The 17,406-nt window shown below is 41.6% G+C and overlaps 1 protein-coding gene and 1 long non-coding RNA gene across 6 annotated transcripts in view; both read right to left on the bottom strand.

Annotated features, from left to right (window-relative positions):
* NCK2 (NCK adaptor protein 2) overlaps positions 1-5,582 on the bottom strand; it is a 161,002-nt gene extending 155,420 nt beyond the window's left edge. For 4 of the 5 annotated variants that reach the window (XM_034758051.1, XM_034758057.1, XM_034758055.1 and 1 more), the window contains exon 1: positions 5,267-5,582. The gene's annotated coding sequence lies outside the window, so the exon portion shown is untranslated. Of the gene's footprint in view, positions 1-2,486; positions 3,179-5,266 lie in introns of those variants that run through there. The other variant, XM_034758052.1, reaches the window with a different exon arrangement.
* Positions 5,583-8,466: 2,884 nt separating this feature from the next.
* Positions 8,467-17,406, bottom strand: part of LOC117870739 — a 123,838-nt gene continuing 114,898 nt past the window's right edge. Inside the window, exons 4-6 of the long non-coding RNA XR_004644026.1 lie at positions 10,526-10,622; positions 10,038-10,165; positions 8,467-8,641 (exon numbers count right to left, since the gene is read on the bottom strand). This is a non-coding gene — a long non-coding RNA (uncharacterized LOC117870739). The remainder of the gene's footprint in view (positions 8,642-10,037; positions 10,166-10,525; positions 10,623-17,406) is intronic.

Raw genomic sequence — 17,406 nt, 5'->3', positions numbered from 1 at the left:
ATTTATTTAAAAATAAAAGCATTCACTTCAAAGGGCCCTCCCCGATTTGAAAGCAGACCTATACTATGTTTCCTATATCAATGGATCTTGACCATACTAGACATACTATATACCTCAATATCTGCATTGCACTACATAAACAATTACCTAAAATACTTCACAGGTGCAACCTGGCTGAGGTAAAAGTTGCTGAAGAAACCACTTTTCTGATTTCTATGTATTTAAATTTTCCAACTCACACACTACATTAATGTAATGTATATTTATATCTCAAAGTCTTCTAAGGAATGTAAAGTTGTCCTTCCTAGACCACTGCATGGTCATCTTGAGTTTTACCTACTTCACAGTATAAATACATACAAGTTGAATATCACCACATTGAAACCTATGTCAGTTTTGACGCTGACCTCATCCATCAGGCAGGAAAGAAAATCACATTGCCATATAAAGCTTATTTCTGACATTCACAAAACACTCTGTTACAGCCTAGCAAATACAGTGGATACTTAGGTAACTAACCAAAAAATGTTCATAACATTCAGTATTTTTCAAATTCAACACTTTACTGAAAGTGCACTCTTCTTGTTTCTATGCATATTTAGAACAGTTTAGCCTCAATTATCAACATTATTAATTTAAATCAAGATTTTTTTATCCACACTTGAGCTTATACACTTAATAAAGCCTACTAAATCTTAAAAATACACTCTGTTGAACCAACTTGCTATACAAGAAGTGTTTTTTCTCATGGGTTCAAAATTTAGGATCCATTCTTTTGTTAACAATGGAAACAAATTCATCCACTATGTGGAAGATGAATACTTTACACAGATCTGTTCTTGTAATTCAACTTTCTATTCCATTTCATGTTTTCATGCATTGTAAATGAATTATTTTCATTTGTATTAATTAAAAATAACAAATCATACATTTATTTTCCCCCTTCACCATGAGCAATTTCAAATCACTTTAAAAAACTAAACACCATAAAGAATTGCTTCACCCACTATTAAAGTAAAATATATCATCAGTTCACCTATACAGACCACCACTACAGAACAATTTATGATAAACTGGCTAATGTATCTAATAGCAACTGCAGGCAGATTTCCGTAGATACAATGGAATTATCGAAAATGGAAACTGGCTTGGAACACTTGGGTCAACACACAGTCTTGCAAAAAGTGCTATGGGTTGTTTAATGACCACAAGGCATTGGGACCTTGTTTAATATCTCTTCCAGAAGATGGTATCTCATAACAGTGCCATACCAGCACGGGAAATCTGTTTAGCTGACTGGCTTTTCTATACATCAAGTTACCGCACAGCGAGCCAGGTTGTGAATAGCGCATCAACTTCCCACACAGTAACATCCTGTGAAGACACTGCTACAGTGCACTGAAAGTTCTGGAGTGCAACTTGGCCTGAAAGCATAGTTAGCCAAGCAAAAATTCTGAAGTGAGAGACTTGGCAAACTATAGGTTCAAGCCAAGCTGAACTCCAGGACTTTCACTGTGCTGCAATAATGTCCACACAGGACACATTACTGAACAGCAAGCTGGTGTAATACAGTCTCACCCTGGCTTGCCATGTAGCAACTCGCCATGTCGGGGAGCACTTAGAGGAAATAATGCTACCTACTAAATGACCAAGACCAGCTGAGTTTTCCATGGAGATATTCCATCCAAATATTGATAGAGGTACCACCCTACTTAACTTGTGAGTGTTTACAACATCTCACCCTATGGAAACTGAAGGCATTGTGGTATTTATGCATATCTTAAATATGATAAAAAGAAAATGCACTCTTTAGGTATTTTCCTTTAAGGAAAGTGAAAAAGCTGCTCTCCTCCACAGCAACTTCACCCATCCCCAGAGGCTACCCTCCAAAACCGGGCTGAGCTATTTTGATGGAGCACCGTGTCCAATGAGGCCTATCCAGGATTTTTCACCACCACTAAATTCATTTTGAACTCAAACTAAAAACACTAGAGAAACTAAATTTATGCAAACCACTGGGAAATTACTTAAAATCTTTTGACTAGTTCCACAAATAAAATTCCTAACATAGAAAAAGTAATGATTACAGCCATGCCTTGAAAAATCCATTTATCAGGTTAAGTGGAAAGTTTTCCCTGATAAGTGGGCCTAAAGACAGCCTTTCAACCCTGAGCCAAATATACACTAATACAGTATTGTCTCCATGAGTCTCTAGGCAGCTCTGATGCTGCTGCAGCTCATAACTTGCCAAGCAGCAGCACCCTGAGTAACTCCACCAAGAAGCAGCAGTGTTAAAAAATAGACAACTCTAGTCAGTTTCACTATTGCTGTTCAGAACAGAAGCCAAAAATGAAGCTGCTGGAATCTCAAATTTTAGGCTGCTGCTGAGGAAAGCTATGGATATCAGCAAAGGAATATACAACAGTTATCAACAGTGGAAGAGAACGCAAGAAGAATAAATTATAGGGAAGAAAAGAATAGCAGACCTTTGTCCTGCTCTCTCTCCTTGCAGCAGCCAGGAGATGCTGGGAGAGGTGTAGATTGGTGCAGACCTTTCCTCACCCAACTACACAGAGCTATCAGGAGGCTTTCAAGGGAAATGAAGGGGGAAAAAGAAAAAGAGATAGTGAATTCCCTCTGTTACAGCAGCCAGTGAGATGCTGGAGTTTCAAATTTATCAGACACCTACTACCCAGAGGTCAATATAAGGAACCATGCAGAAGGTAGATGTCTAATTACAATCTTTGTGTTTCTTTTGCAGGAGAGCAAAGGGAAGAAGATTTGGAAGATTATTATATGGCTCAAGAAGCTGGAATATCCCTTTCACCTTTGGGCAAGGATTCAAATACAGCTAACACAGGCACTGTCAAAATGTTTACCATCTTAAGGCTGTTCACTGACCTATAAACAATTATTTGCAAATATTAGTCTTGATGATAGTAGGCAAGAGTGTCTCCAATCTCCACCCCCTACTCACAAATATCTTCTGCACAACTGGCCTCCTTGTTGGAAGTCTCAGCAAAGAAAACAAGGAATAGTTATGAAGACTGAAACGCTCTCCATTGGGACATGCTGGTGGGATAGCAAAACTTGAAATATAAACTTAAAAACCTGATTGCTTGGGTCAGACAGAAGATTTCAGTTTTCAGAGCTGTAAAGACAATATCTTTCAGAAGCACTAAAATCACTAAGCTACCTAAATTTTCTTATTTTGTAGTTACAGTTATGTCTACAATCCAAATATAAGATGTATTGGCATTATAGTTCCTAAGCAGTGATGACAGGCTAAGATTGCTTAAGAGCAGTTGCAGCAGACAGCAGAGTAATGACATGTCCCAGAGGAAATATTGTTAAGCTAAAAAGAGACCTTTTCTAAGAAGCTCTCATCTGGTAAGCACTTAAAAACCTAAACTTCTCCTCCGTTCTAAGCTACTGGCCCAAGTTCTGGAGAACAGAAGCCAAACATGGCAGAGCTAACTTGTATATATGGCATTAGGACAACACTACTGTGCCATCACTGAAAAGAAGTCTGATTTCCTATTGTTCAGTAAGCTGCTACAGCAATAGTATGGCCTTCAGAGACAATTACCGCTCCAGCCCAAACAAGAAAGTGGAAACAGAAATGGAATCCAGATACACAAAGGGCAAAATTAAATAAAAAATGTATATGGCACTCAAATTTTTAAACCAACACAAGAAAAAAAGAACAATTTTAAGTTAAATTCAATATTTAGTTCACAACTTCATTTCAATATACACAGCTATTTACAGTGCAATGGTCCTCTAACAGGAGACATGAAATACCATACAAACTACATTACACGAAGATCAATCAAAGTTGCAATTCTAACCTGAATTACTAACCTATTCTGCCCACACAGAGTCTCACAGAAGGCTATCTGTAGGTTTGGTTTTGGATTGTTTTTTATTAACCTAAATCAAATAACTGAGGTATTATTTTGATCCCCCATCCCCAGCCCCTGTAGATTGCTCAATATTATGGATTATTAGTCTGGCTACCATAACACTAATATAAATGGGAAGTATCAGCCTACCACAATGTACTGACTTAAATGGCATTAAATGTAACACGGTTTCTACAAAAGTGAAATACATTTTTAGATATATATGCAAAGTTAAAACTCACCAAATATAAACATCAGAATATTCCTATGTTGTAGCATCTGACGGTTGTTTTGGCTTTGTTAGTTTGTTTGTTTTAATTGTGTCATGTGCTGTGTTTGATTTATTAAATAGGTACAAAAGGTCTAATATTCTCTAAACATGTTTTATAAACATGTATTACCACATATAAAAACTGAGTTCCATGCCCTAGTAAACAAATCACAGTTGTTAATTTTTGAATACTAATGCATGTCAATGTTTCAAATACAACATTAAAATCTTCTGAAAACTTCATAGGATACCAACTTTCCATTAGAAAGTAAACTTTAACATTTAAGATGAAATAAATACTAGGTGCTACTTGACGTAAACATTCCTAGTAAATTGCAGATGATGAAGTTATTAAAAACAGAAATGCAAATAATCAGTTTTGCCTTTGCCAATTTGCTTTTATTATACTCACTCCATCTTTATTCGGGATTTATTATCACATCAGGAACTGGACATACTAAGACTGGTTATTTTACTGACGGGGTTATCATTTGAGTCCTAGCTGAACATTGTTTTTTGCCCCTTTGCTTGTCGGGCTCTGAGCTACACAGCAAGACCTGGGCTGCACTTAATTTAAGCCATGTTAGAAGTAGCTCGCCTCCCGTGTCAGCCCGCAGAGCAGGGTGAGGCGGCGAGCCCGGCGGAGTCCCCGACCCCGGCTAGAGACGCAGCCGCCGCGCGGCTCTGCCCTGCCCCTTCCCCAGCACGGACCCTGCTACAAAACAGCAGTAGCAGCTGTCAGGCAAAAAAAAAGAAAAAAACCAACTCCGCGCGGACAAGGCGCTTGTGCGGCTCCATCGCCCGGACCGGCCTCCCCCCAGTCACAGCGACGGAACGTGGCAGCGAAACACCCTCCCCCCGCCGCCTTCCCGCGGCTTCCTGCGGCCCCGGGCTCGCCGCCCCCGCCCAGCCGCGTCCCACCCACCCCGCCCCCTGGGGCTCCCCCCGGCGCGGGGCGCCAGGCCCGGTAACCGACGGGGGAAAGGGGCTCTAGGCCCGGCAGCGCCCCCCGGGGCCGCCCAACTCCCCAGCAGCGGCCGCCACAAGTTTGCGGCGGGTGCCGTCCCCTCCCGGCTGGCCCGGCTCTCACCTCGGGCCGGGCAGCGCTGGCTCGTGGCGGGCGGGCGGGCGGGGGCCCGGCGCTCTCGGGCCGCGGGGCGGGAGCGGAGCAGTAATGGCACCAGTGGCGGCGGCGGAGGGGGGGGTCTCCCAGGCGGGCTCCGCTCTTTGTCTCGGCGGCGGCGGTTGGCTCCCCGCGCGCTCTGCCCCGTCCCCGGCGGATGCGGGCGGCTGCGTCCTCGTGAGGGGCCGAGTCCCCCCCTTCCTCTTCCTCACCCCTCCCCCGGGCCGGCCGGACGTGCCCAAGGCCCCGGCGCTCCTGCCTCTCCTCAGCCCGGCGGCGGCGGCGGCAGCGGCAGCAACAGCCCCTCCCCCAGCTACACACCCCTCCCCTTCCCTTCCCTTCCCTTCCTGCCTGCCGCGGCCGGGAGGGGCGGGCCCCTGGACTCCCCCTCGCTGCAGCCGGGAGCTGCTCGGGGCCCGGGCAGCTGCTGGGGGCGGCTCCCTCCCTCCTTCCTCCGCCCCCCAACCCGCAAAGTTTGGGGGGTCCGGGCCCGCTCCTAAGGGCGGAGCCGCTAACGCTGCAGGACGGCCAGGATCGGGCCCACGGCTGGGCACACCTGAGCGCCGTGAGCCGGGGCGGGCCAGGGCTCAGGAGGAGCTGGGTCGCCAGGGCTGTGCTGCCCCAGGCGTGTGGGCCAAGCCTCGCCGAGCCCAGGCTGCGTGCCCCGGGCTGAGGGGAGCCAAAGCAGGTCGCTCTGACTGTAAACTGAGCAAAACTGACCTGGAGCGACTGAGAGAGACGGTGTGAGAGAGAAAAGATGGAGCCGCACAAAGCCGTTCCCCCACCCACCCTCATTTGACTCTAGCAGCGCTACGGAGTTTGCAGCGTGATATGTGCCTAAGGCGTCCTTCGCAAGGGACTCTCTGCCTAACACATCCTTTGTCAGGGATTCACTCGAGGATTTCAGTCATTTCTCCTGCCGACCTGCAAATGTTTCCCTCTCCTTCCCGACAAGTTGAATTGGGGTTAGCTGGCAGGGCTGGGGACAAAGCGCTTGGCCTGCCCACTAAAAATAGAAAGCATTCAATGTTATTCCCCGAAGTGCCACCCTAGGGAAGGGAACTTTCAGGAATAGCATCACAGCGTCTAACCGAGCGGATTGGCCAAGGCTGTGAGATCACTTGCAGAAGCTCTGCCTCCTGGAGGCAGGACTGGAGCGGAGGGAATACACCAGCTCAGAGAGCTCCTGAGTTAAAAGGTTTCAGAGTAGCAGCAGTGTTAGGGAGTGCTGCCTCTGTGCAAGAAATTAAATGTAAAAGCTGGTTACTGCAATAGCACAGTTGTGACTTTAAGAGCACAGAAATAGGAAACGCCTAAATTAAATCCTCATCACTTTAATGTGTCCATATTACACATCTAGTATTTTGGATTATGTTGGGATGCTACAGTAAAGTAGTAATAACATTTAAAGCATGCGTAGTATGAGAAAATAAGCATTGCTGCTTCCCATGAGAACCATAAATTTTGCATTTCCTGGCTTTTTTGCCATTGTAAACATTCAACTTCTATATTTTTTTAACAGATTTTTGTATTTAATTTTCCTAGGTTCTCCTCTGTTCTTCCCCTCTCCAAAACAAAACACTGTGTGCAAGACAGGAAAACTTCTGAAATCACTGAGACATTTTCCACAAAAGACATACCACTGCATAAGTAGGCAACACACCCTTCCAGTTATGACTGCATCTCTATCTGAGTAAAGTGTGCCAGGTAGAAATGCTCATGCCAGATACACCTTAAATGAGTCAAGCAACCCCTTTTCAATGCATGCACTGACTGTAGGTTCAGTAATATGCCCTCACTCAGCCCCATTGAAGTCAGTGGGGCTCCACCCAGGTAGAGGCATTGGCAGGATTTAGCTCCTAATTGTTTGACACTAACAATTATATATATTGTAATAAAACAAATGTCTTTGCCCACATCATTAACACTACCATATCAGTTTCATTTTGCCTTAGAGTCATTTTCACTTTAATGTTCTTAGTAAAGCAATGTTGGGGTTTCAAATATGTTTGTTTGGAGAATGTTTTTAAACAAACAATGTTATAGACCTTTTTAAATAGAAAAAATGTCTGTTGGTCTTATATTTTATAAATGTTTAAAATAATTGAAAATTTAGGCCAAATCTTAAATGCATGCTGCAACATATCATGAAAATGTCTATTGCCCATGCTCAGTTCAGTATTTTTTAATGTTAATAACTATGGATGAATCCTCCTTCAATAGAAGTCAATGGGTGTTTTACTACTAACACCAGAGGGGTCAGAACTGAACTCATTGTTACATATGAGAGGCAGCACGGTCTAATACAGTGGTCTTCATCCTTTTGGAGTCTGTACTTCTCAAAATACCAGCAAATCATCAATGTCCCACCCTATGCGGGAATAACAAGGGGTTATTTTGTGGGAGTAAGTGATAACAGGGTAGGAGGAGCTGCTGATTGGAGTCTTGTAGGGGAGTCTGGCTCTACTGGAAGGTGGGTGGGGGTTGCTAATGCCTGGGTACTGTGGGTTGTGGCTGCTAATACTGCTAGGTAGGGGGCTTATGGGATAGGTAAGAGGGACTGGTACTGTGTTCTTCCCTCATTCTCTGCTCATATTCCCTCATTTTCAATGAACATCACTCATTTTTGTCCCAAAGTTATTTACATTGCACACAAATTTGGTGTCCCCTCACTTGTACTGCTAAAAATTATTTGAATAAAAATTAAAGAATTCTGAAACTGAAGTTATAGCAAGGTTATTTACGCTAAAGGAGGGAATCCCACAGTGTTTGGACCTTGGGAAGTTGAAAGGTACAAATGTGCCTTCTCCCCATTAAATAGCACTCAGGTTCCAGGGCAGCACTGCTATGGCTGTGCACACTGTTAATTCAGCTCTTTTTCTCTGCCTTAGAGCTGTGCATTGTGGGGTGGGAGGGAGACAGAAAAATTCCAGTGTTAGTTTTAGAGGTGGATCAGCAAGCAATGGGAGGAAAGTAAAGGAACTGCACCTTTCTCTATCCTCCTCAAACTATGCCTGAGTCCTAGTACCCAAGAATTTTTTGTCCTTATCTGGTGAGGTATGCACCATTTCCTGGTAGTGGTACCCAAGGGGTTGGCAGGACTCACAATATTGCCAACCCCAAATGTTCAAAAATAATGAGAGTGGCTTTAAAATCATGAGATTATGTAAAAACAATATATTTGGTGTTCTTTTTATTTGCCTTCTGCTTTTTGAGCCTTTAGGGTCCACTGGGATCACATTTTGAAGCTATATCCACAGCCATGAGGGATAGAAAATTTACTTTTTCTTGAAGAGTGAAGGCTGAATTCATCACATATCCACTTGACTCCAGGAGCTGGGGCTTTTAAAAAAACAGTAATTATCATGAGACTCATGACAAAAATCACAAGAGTTGGCAACACTGCATCTATATAAAATGATCATACAGGATTAGAAGCTGGGAACCCCTTAGTTCTAATCTTAGGTACTGATCACTCCTGGGCTATGGGTAGCGTCCTACCAAATTCATAGCCCTGAGAAACACATCATGGACTGTGAAATCTAATCCCCCTCATGAAATCTGGTGCCCAGTTGGGGGCTCCTACCTTGCTACTAGTCCCAGTCGAGGATGGGGAGGGACAAAGACTTCCTCTTCCCCTGCAGGGGCCACTCCCAGGGTGGGTCAGACCCACATCCGGGATCTCCCCTGGCTCCAGCTGTCAGCCCCCCTCCCCACCCTCCCAGCTGACAGCTTCAGTTGCTAGCCCCCCTTCCCCCCCCCCCGGCACAGGGAGGGCATGGCTCAACCTTCCCACCCTGTGACACACACCCTCACCCTGACTGCCTTTTGGATTGGGACTCCCCACAGTTAAAACACTGTGAAATTACAGATAAAAACATCTGAAAATGTGAAATTGACTAATTTTGAAACCCTGGCCATGAAATTAACCAAAATGGACTGTGAATTTGGTAGGGCCCTAGCTATGAGCAAGTCACAATCTTTTTGTGTCTCAATGTTCTCATCTGAAAAATAGTGATGATACAGCCTTATTCATTAGGGGACTGTGGTGATTAGTTAGTTAATATTTATGCAGTAAGAAGTAGAGAACTATGTAAGTGATAGATGCTACTATTAATTTTAAAATGAAAGTTTGTAAACTTAGCAAAACCTGCATTCCTCAGTAATGACTACTTACACATAAGCTGGAAGTTTAAAGAAAAGTTCTGTCATTTTCTGCATTACAACCTGTATTAAGGTAGGGATGCATTCATAACAAGTAGCACGCGGGTATGTTGCATACATATTCAGTGGCACATTTTTGTAAACAAATGTATCAGGATAGATTTTTTTGTTAAGCTTTGATAACTCAGAAACTGCTAAAGGAATTTTCCACAAACTAAAAATAAAATAAAATGGAAAAAAAAACACCATATTTGGGCAGAAGCAAAACATGGAAAATTTCACCCTAGAAGATTTGTTTCGAAAAGGTATGATTTGGGACCTGATCCTGGAACTGTTTCTGTGGGGGCAGCCCCTTCTGCCTGTTTGGTAAGTCATGGGGGCTCTCTGCAGTGGAAGGGTCTGGCCTTGTGGAGTAATTTGCAGGACTGGGTGCTTAGCAAGTAAAAACCAAGTTATAATAAAAGTCATTTTGCAACTATGCAGTAGTACTCCTATGAATGCTACAATAACTTAATAACTACACAATTTTAACTAAATTTACATTTTGCTATGAGGAAAGAGGGCTTGCACTTACCCATACTGGCTCAGTCTCTCTCTCACCAGTTCATTTTTCCTGGCTCTTGAGACAATAATACATAATCCTGTCACAGGCAGCTCCAAACTAAACTCATGGGATAATGAAAAACCTCCACGGATTCTTCCCTAATCAGGAAAAAACAGTAGAGGGAACTTAGTACTTATCTACCATATAGGGGCTTTCAGCTTCTGAAACAGGCCAATTTTTCAAAATTATTACTTTTCCTAGGATCTTTCTGCTTCACGAATCTAAATCCTTTTCCTGTTTAAACTAGGTGTCTTATAATTATTCCTAAAATATGTGGATAATTCCATTTTACATCTGTTAGTTTCTTCCCTTATCCTACTCATTTCTACTTTTAATTAACTTTCTGAATACTAATTCCTCCCTGATGTGACTCCATAGAAGTCAGTTGGCTCCTTGTTACTTTCAACTATGGCTCTGTCTACACAAACCAGGAAGCAGCAAAAAGACCCTTTTCTTACCTGAGTGAATTCTCCACCTTCACATTGGAATTTGATTAGCCCAGCTGCCTGCCTTCTAAGTATCAGTCAGTGTGCAGCTCCCTCACCTGAGACAATGCTTAAGGTTCCAAGAAATGGAAAAGAATAATGAGTAGTTACCCTTTAGACCAACGATAACCTGGGACAGCATTCCTTCTTAGGGACTGATCCTGCACACCCTTACTATTTCAATGGAATCAGTTGTGTAAGGGCTTTTGTTTTATCAGTACAAAATGTACTGCAGGTGTAATTACAGAGAGATGGATAATTTCTGCTGTAGTTAAGGTTAAACCTAAGCTGCCTATTATAAACTCAATTTTGACCCTTCCCACCGCACCCAATCCTTCACATTATTATTTTTGAGTGCTGTAGTGTGTTAGGTGCTGTACAGAGGACTATAATACCTGCACCAAGGAATTTACAATCTAAATTAAACAGACTATAAAGCTCAGATATACAGTACACCAAATAATGGTTAAAGTGGCATAGATATCTTAGATATTTAAATAGATATCATAGATATTTTAAAATACAGTTTTAAAAAGCACATTTAGTTTTGGTGAATAAATATTCATATGATTTGTGGAGGAAAAGTGTTTTAAGGAGGGATTGAAATGAATATATCATCTTAATGCAAAGGACAAAATTAAGGTATATTTAATTCTATTAAGAAATGATTCTTTAAAGTAGGTTTTCCAAACTGTGGGTTATTATGACCCACAAAAGGGTCGTGGAAGGGGTGTGGGGTAAGTAAAAATATAAAATTTAGTTTAAAAAAAATCAATAAATGTAAACTTATTTTATTTGGCTGCCTCTGAAGGAGAGGTAGCCAGCTGTAGTTGCAGAAGTTTGAAAGTTCTCATCCCATTTCATCCTGATATCTCTACAAATCAAGTTTCTCTTCTGATGGGGGCGATAACAATGAAGTATTTCAATTGCCTGTCTGCTGAAAATATCTCCAATTCAATGGTCCATGTTTCATTAGCAAGGCAGGCTAAACCACCATATTTAATTATATTTAAAATGTTTCATCTTCTTGAAAATTGAAGTTCACTTTCTGAAACATTATAATTAGCTGTTATTTCTGAAATGGCTATTGTTAAAAATTTTGCCTGCTCACTGTTAGAATTAGAATTTAGTGTAGAAGGCAATCAACAGCTCAGAAAGTTTGAGAAACCCTGCTTAAGTGTAAAACGAATACTCACCATAGTAAACACACATTATTGTGTATAAAAAAAGGAAAAATGCAAAAAAAAATCTCTGCACATGTATAAGAATAGTGCAAGCATTATGAAATAATATATACAAAAGAGAAAAGAGTATAAATATTACCCTTAGTATCTGGTTATAACTGTTCAGTAAGAATCAAAGAGAAAACCCAGTAGGCATTAGAAAGCTCTATCTTCAACTTTGTAAAAAGAATGAACTACTGGACATGGCTACTTCCAAACAGGCTGAGGTTGCACAACATATGGACATCTTCCTGGCCTACATGAAAACAGTAAACCCATTTTCAAATTTTTGAGTTGCATAGTACAGTTATTTTTAATTGTCTTCATATTTTTCTCTTTTTTCCCTTCACTTCTTTTTTCTCCCTCCTTGTCTTTCTTTATAGATGTTTCTTTCTTTTAACTGTTTTCTATTTCATAGATAATGTTACTTATTGCTCTTTATTGTTCTGTGCTAGTTTTTTCACAGAAAACAGCATAGATGTGGTCCCTGCCATATAGAGATTCTAATTTAAGATCTAAGACATATTAATTTATTTATATTTGATAATGGATAAGACATGGCTACAACCTCAGAGATCAGGATCTTTTCCAAGCTCTGCCACTAATTGCCTGTTTTACCTTTGTTGAGTCACTAACACCATTCCATCTGGAAAATGACCTAGTGCATGCTCCCAATAGGCCAATAGGAGGTTTTGGTATGGACTTCAGGAAGAAGTCATTTTACCAGATTCCAAACTTTCTTTTCAGTTTTGAAAAGCATCCTGATCCAATTTACATATGGACAACAAAAATATTCTGTCTCCATTCTGTCTGGGTTTTAGTCTATTGGCATAACTGACACACACACAAAAAATCACATATAGGTTTCAAATAATGGCAACCTCTTAAACAATTCACTACTCCTGTCCTTCAGAATTGCCCCTTATACGAGCCAATGTTATACATTGATCTATCTTTAAACAGTTACGGTATAATTTCATTGACCGGAGAGAGGGACAAAAGAAACACCAGACACTTTGAACAAATTTCAGAGGAGTAAATTTTAATTTGCCTAATCTAAAAAAGAAACTCATTTGCAGAAAACATCATAATTGTCAATGAAATGAACTAAAACTTTGAAAGCCTATTCTTTTTTCTCCAAAGAAAAATCTGGACCTTAGATGAAATATGTTACCAAATATTAATTCCAATGGTACATAATTCCTGCTTAATACATATGCTTAACTCCCACTAACACTACAGGGAATTAAGTGGGCACTACATGGGAAGAACATATCAATTAGTTACTGCTGAGTCACTTAAGTATACTTGTACAATGATTCTAATTCAGCCTGACAGTAACAGAGCTGCTTTTCTCACTTGCTGCATGACTGTTGTATCTTCAATGACATTTACAAAAACCACTGGGGAGGAGAGTGTCCGTAGAGCTGGAAATATTTCCAAATTTTTATATTCAGTTTACCAAACAACCCAAAGATGCTATAATTCTGTGAGTTAAATCTATCAGCAGATGATATTTTATTATGATAATTTATATCACTATCTTTTTCAGACAGGTGCTAAAATTCAATGTGTTTCTGTAAGCAAAACGTCCGTGTCTTTTGGGCTTTAGAAATGTCAAGGCCCTTGACTCATTCGTTTATCTGAAGGTGACAGCCCCGCGAAGTATGCCTTTTGAACCTTGTTCAAAGCTCATAACAAATCTTTCCCATTGTTTTGGAATTCAAGATACTGTTGCTCAATGACATGACTCAGATTGGTATAATAATATAGTATGATCTTACACTTATAGCATCTTTCTGCCAAGCACAATAGGATCCTTCTGGTTAACTCAGTGATACTCAGACCTCAGTGGTTCAGGAGCCAAATTAGCAACCAACATTACCCAAAAGAGCCACAGTAGCGTGAATTCATTGTTTCATTTACTATTTTTATATATAATTCTCACAGCAAAATGATGGACCAAGTATTATTATTTTATCAACTACAATTTGGTTAAGAACATAGTAAAAGCCTCCTGATTGGTTATTAACTTAAATTGGTTAATAATTAAATGACACCATTTTAATGTCATGTGCTGCAATGAGCTACAGGAGACACATTAAAAAGCCACTTGCAGCTTTTGAGGTTTAGTCTGAGTATTACTGGGTTAACTATAAAGATTCAAGAATCACAGTTCCCAACACAGAAGTACGGCCACCTCATAGAGGGAACACTATAATTGTCTAGCACACAGCAACACTACACAAAAGTTTAGTACAAGAAGCGAAGAACATAGAATCCAACTGAAACTGCAGAAGGAAATGGAGGTAGGCAGAATATGTAATGTTACTGATTGTTCTTTATTGATCTCTAGGTTCCTCACAGAACACAGCATATATATGGGCCTTGCCACAAAGAGATTATACATGAATATTTCTTAGATCTTAAGTTATTGATACTTCCTGGTGGATAAAATGTACCTCTGAGATCAGGAATTTGCTCAGGACTCCAAGCTAACATCCCTACTAGTAGAAAAACAGTTATATGAGATCTTTACCCATAACAACATAATACAACAGGTCTCTTAAAGTAATTTAAAGAGGTCAATAACATTTTGTTTGACGACATAGAGTTAGTGCCCTCAACTGAGTTACAGATCACATATGCTCAGGAAAATAAGGGGCCAGCTACATTTCACTCATGAATAAAGCTGTATCACTTCTTAAGCCATGATACAGGCTTCATGGGGAATTTACTGGCAGAGCAGCTACACAAGGGTGCCTATCCAGCCCCTGCATGCCACTGAAAGGATTTGTGCTCTGGCCTGTGACAAGTTGGTGTAGAAAGCCATAATGAGAGTGGGGCTGGAGAGGAACCACAGATCCACATTGATATGGATCCAGTGGCCACAGGATCCTATGCTAATGGCATAGAGGCACCACTATTCCAGTCTATATGTTTGCGTAACAGCTCGATGTGGCGACAAGAGGGCTACACAGCAGCCCTGCACAATGAGCTTGGGTTGGATTTCATCTCCCCAACTGTTTTGCATGAACTATATTTTAAAAAAGCACCAATAATCAACTTTATGCATTTGGGGTGGATTTCAGCCTGAGTAACTCTAGTCAATATTAATGGGAAATACACAGATTTAGAGGGGAACATATACTCCTTTATTAGCCTTTACAACTCCCATACAAAAAGTGATGACTAATCATGGAAATGGCCTCTGCCTATATTTCCTGTAAGGTTCTGCATTGCCAACTCACAATTTTATCAAGAATCTCATGATATTTGGTATGTATTGTAAAGCATCAGCTTCTGGAGTCATGTGATTACATGAGAAATGCAATTTTTCTTTAAAAAATGTTTCTAGTACCAATTATTTTTTAGAAAAGTTTGAAAACCTGACCCATCATAGCTTAGAAATCAGCATGCAGATAAAAAAGAACCCAATGTTTTTTAAAATCATGATTTTTGGAGTCCCGACTCATGTTTTTGGACGCTTGGGGTTGGCAATGAATTACGTTGGCTATTTTAAGAAATCCACCACTATTAAATTCCAGCACTGTTATGGGCTTCATTCCTTGCATCAATTTATATTAGAATACATATTTCAGGCTGCCAGCTATCAGTAAACTAAGCTTCAATCTGCATCCTACATGGATCACATCCACATCTGTTTTGTCCAGCACAGGGGACAGACTGAAAACATAACCTGTATTTCACATTTCAAGAGGGAACAATTTAAAAAAAAAGTAATGAAACGCAGCTATGTTCAAAATCTAAGCAGGAGGAGGAATCAAAGAAGTCAGGTTTTTTCTACCTTTCTTCATCTGGCAAACAATGCTATTTGGAAATTGTCAGAATCAAACCTGCCATGTACTCATTATAAAGAATCCAATTTCAATAAATTTCACAAGGCTACACAGTTTTTAATTTTTTTTAACATTATAGAATATTGTGATGGGGTGTCATCTCTCCTGTCCTCTTAGCCCCACACAGACTGCTTGGAGATATTCACTTTTGTAGAAACCACAGAGAAGTTTATTTATAGTGTTTCACTCCACCACCTTTACAGAGTAGTGAAATCACAGTGTTCACAATGTTATCTAGCTTCACTAGATCTTCTTCTGAAAGGGTGGGTGGTTAAACATGTCTCTTCTCTTTTTGTTCCTTCCCAGTTTGGTTGGGAGTCTCCCAGAATCAGGCTCAATCTCCCGGAGGCTACCGAAGCCAATCCAGGAGATTTGAAGCTGCTAAAAGTACGCGGCACAGTGGGGCAAAGGCAAGTTCCCTACATGCCTTGGCTCCAATCTGCTCCTGGAAACGACGACATGTCCGGCAGTGGCTCCTAGGAGGAGGCGTGGCCAGGGGGGGTCTGTGCATGCTGCCCCCACCCCAAGTGCCGACTCCACAGCTCCCAATGGCTGGGAACAGGGAACCGCAGACAATGGGAGCTGCGAGGGTGGTGCTTGCAGGCAAGGGCAGCACACAGAGCCTCCTGGCAGCCATGAGCCACTGCCAGACATGCCGCTGCTTCCAGGAGCTACCAGAGCTAAGCACCACCCGGCTGGAGCCCACACTACAAAATCCTCCAGCACCCCAACCCCCTGCCCCAGCCCTGAGCCCCCTCCCGCACCTAAATGCCTTCCTGGAGCTCACATCCCCTTCTGCACACCAACCCTCTGCCCCAAGTTCAGCCCAGAGCCTCCTCCCACACTCTGAACCCCTTGCTTGGCCCCAGCCCAGGGCCCACACCCCAACCCCCTGCCCCAGCCTGGTGAAAGTGAGTGAGGATGGGGGAGAACAAGCGACTGAGGTTGGGGGGGCTGGAGTGAGTGGGGGCAGGGCCTCGGAGAAGGGGTGGGGCAGGGGCGTGGACTTGGGGGAGGGGGAGGGCAAGGATGTTTGGGTTTGTGCAATTAGACAGTTGGCAGGCAACCCTATGTCAGGACCTGCTCTCCTTCCTTTCTTTGGGCCCTGCTTCCCTCTACTTCCTCCCTGTGCTGTTTTATCCAGTCTCTTGTTAAGGGGGCAATTAACTCATTAGCTTCCCAGCCCCAATCTGATCTGGTAATCAGGGACTCTTCTCCTTAATCAGGCCCTCCCTGTGGTCTAACCAGTTAAACAATGACCAGCCTGCTGGTTTAATTACAGTTTCCCAGCACTCTGTCACAAAAACAAAACTCCACTCTTTTTTTTTTTTTTTTGTGTGTAGTGTTGGGTATAGGGACATACTTTATAAAGTAATGTATGATAAACTCTCCTTTGGTATTCTTTTTAAACAAGTTTTGTTACATAGGCAAACCATGCAGCATAAATTAACTTCGTTTAAAAAAAAGTGTAAAGATATCCAATCAGGTGTACAGTGTGATGAACCATTGTTTCCAATGGAGCCAGCACATAATTACTGCAAAATATTGTGCTCTATGGTATTTTGCTGTCACTCAGAAAATAACGTTGGTCACCACTGTTAATGAATTAATGAATAGTGCATCTGTACTATCAATTACAGTTGTAACTAATTAACAGTGGAATTAACTGAAAGAAAAAAATAGTCAAGAAATAATACATGATTGAAATTGAGATTGTGCTGTAACTCTACCAATTATAATTCAAATTGCTAAATTACTATGTATAATAGAA

This window comes from Trachemys scripta, chromosome 1 (genome assembly GCF_013100865.1).
Source record: "Trachemys scripta elegans isolate TJP31775 chromosome 1, CAS_Tse_1.0, whole genome shotgun sequence".
In the NCBI taxonomy this organism is placed as follows: domain Eukaryota; kingdom Metazoa; phylum Chordata; order Testudines; family Emydidae; genus Trachemys; species Trachemys scripta.
Note: the sequence above shows the minus strand (reverse complement) of the source record. Positions and strands in the feature narration are given on the sequence as shown.